Source organism: Apaloderma vittatum, unplaced genomic scaffold (genome assembly GCF_000703405.1).
Source record: "Apaloderma vittatum isolate BGI_N311 unplaced genomic scaffold, ASM70340v1 scaffold24735, whole genome shotgun sequence".
Taxonomy (NCBI): domain Eukaryota; kingdom Metazoa; phylum Chordata; class Aves; order Trogoniformes; family Trogonidae; genus Apaloderma; species Apaloderma vittatum.
In genome coordinates, this window is record NW_009719228.1 from 1 (window position 1) to 2821 (window position 2821).

Genomic DNA, 2821 nt, shown 5'->3' on the forward strand with positions numbered 1-2821 from the left:
GGGGGAAAAAATAACAGAGAACAATCAAACATCGGAAAGCGAGACGAAGGGAAACAACTGCCGCCTCCCCCCACCGACACCCAGCCACTGTTCAAGCTTCGTAAATTAAAGTCCCGTTTCTCTGCATCCTTTTAAACACACATGTAACCGCCTCGTGTGAGGCAAGATACGAATTCACGTTTTCTGGGAAAAGATTGTTCCTCTTGCAAAGGGGCAAGTAAATTTCTTTGCTCAAAAGGAGGGAGGGAGCGGCTTTGTACAGAAAGCACCAGTCATGAAGGGTCCCCAGCGAGCAACCCCCGCCCAGGCGCTCTCACACACAGCGTAGCGACAGAGTTCAGGTTTCCCAGGGTCTGTGACCCTCATTCCGTCAATGGCTAAATCGCCTTCCCCCCAGTGCCGTAGATAACTCGCAGCCTAGAGCTACAGAAGCGGAAAGGACACCTGCAATGCTCAGGCACCCGAAGCTCCTCTTTACCAGGTGCCACAGCCTTAAGGCAGGAGCCTGCCCACCGTCACCCCTCGGCCTCACGTTAGGTCCGGCGACCTCGGTACCTTCTTGCCACCATTCTAGAGATTACCTGTACCGACTCCGGAGCAGCCGCTCCCCAGGCGCTCCGTACTTTGCTCTGTAAAGACCGTCGCTGTTTGAACGGTCTAACGGGCGCCTCGGACGAAAAAGTTTCCAGAGTGCTGGACACAGAAAGCAGTGAGAACTTTCACCTTAGAAAGTCTTGAACTCCACACAGAAAAAAAATACCTTCTCATGTAAAAAGTCATTTTATTTCGTATTTTCTCCAGAGTTCCTAGTGAAACTTTCCCATTAACAAAGGGAAGAAAATACAAATCAGGCAAGTTTACACATCAGTAGTGAAACGCGTCCTTCACAGTCTGGCTGCGACCTGTCCTCGTGAACTTGTCTGCCCGTTTCATCTTTGTGACGACAGAAACAAAGGGCATTGTTTAGAGAGCGCTGACATAAAGAAAAGAAGTATTAAGATGACAAGATGATCACAGCCATAAAATAAATTAAAAGCATCTATAAAATATCTTTCCATATACAAAATAACCTTGCTTACTGGTCATGGCCATCAAGTACTGTATAATTAGATAGGAAGAGATGAACAGTATTTGAAAAAAACAGGACAGGTGGGAAAAGCCCTCCCCCTGCTGATCTGAGGATTTGTGCCTTCTGCATATACAATGCCGTTCTTCCAAGATGTCTCGAACACGAGCACGCCAATCGCTACATATCTCTTAGCGCTCCGACCTAGTGAAAGGTCGGGACGCAAATTATTCGACCAAAATGGGATAAATCCAAGGCTATTTGGGAACCGCTAGCGTAAGAGGTAATCGTCTCGTCCGCCTGCCGTACGGCCCCATGTTGGTAGGAGAAAGGCTCGTGTTCAGGAAATACCTTGTCTGACTTGGTCGTTCTTATTATTATTTTATATATATAGAAAAGTTTAAGTACCTGAATTCATTTTTGTGGGTTCCATCTCTCACAGCAGTCTCTCAGTGCAGGGGAGATGATACGAGAAATGTGGCAGCCTCACTCAGAGGAAGTTACTCGGCGTCCCTCCACGGGGCTCCCTCTGTCCTCACCACTCTGATATCGCAAAAGACACTCACCGTACACGATTAGCATTATGTCACAATTAACCCTACACAGTTCCAAATCCATGATTCTCACCCCGAGTTAAATTTTCTCAAGGTACACATCGCACTGAATTCACCGTCTCACATCATCACGCGTCAAGCGCTTCCAGGTCCCTGAACCAAAGCGATCCCACAAAGGGCTTCGCCTTTGCCAGAAGCAGCAAACATGCGCAGCTTTCCCCTACAAATTATTTTCTTACAGGGAATTCACTCCCCTCTGCTGGATGTTAAGGATCTGCTTGAGCAGGACCAACGAATCACCTGGTGTTAACTAACCAGCTAGCCTCTGCCAAACACATGCTTGTCCCAACTGTCAAAAGACTCGATCACAAAACGCAACAGAAAGAGGAAGAGCCACGAGAGGGTCTCCTAAATATCTTGATCGCAGAGGCCCCGATTGCCGTGGCCTTGGCCAGAGGCAGGACCCGCTTCTACCTGGGGCCGGAGGAAGCTCTGAAACTTTCTCACGTGTCATCCTCCACAGCCCTCCACCTGCTTCCACAAACCCCTGCCAGACTCAAACCCACACCACCACAGGGACCTCATCCCCTTCTACTGGACGGGAGGGCTCTGACAGAGCGGAAGCAGCACAACTGATGGTCCTAGGACACCCCAAAAGAAATGGAAAACAAGCTGTGCTGCTGCCACCCAGGCTGGCGGCAGGGGAAGACAACCTGTTCCATCGAGTGGGGCTCCTCTGCAGCATGGAAATAGGAGGCATAAAACACCAGCAGCACAGGGAGAGATGATGACCAGCTGATATCAACCCTCCTAGCACAGCAGCACTAAAAGCCCCAGGGCTCTTCTTAGGGGCCCTTTTATACTGAGCACCATGGGAAAGAACACTGTGATTGGCCCATTTGGGTCACCTGACCCATCTTCACCTCCCCCACTGTGATTGCCCCCAGTGCCAGGAGCCCCAGAAAACTTTTATTCTAGCAGGAACCCTACAGTTCCAGGGCTCTCCAACCTTCCAGGACAATCTACTCCCCAATCTAGACCAGGCGCTGCTCTAACTATACGCCACAGAGTTCACAAGAGAGGTCGTCTACACGATACGATCTAAATTTAAGCCTTAAATTCCCCGGTGGCCAGCCCTCTGATGTGCCCACGCCTACAGGGCGGTACCACTCTGCCCCCTCACGTCTGTGGTAGCCAGTGG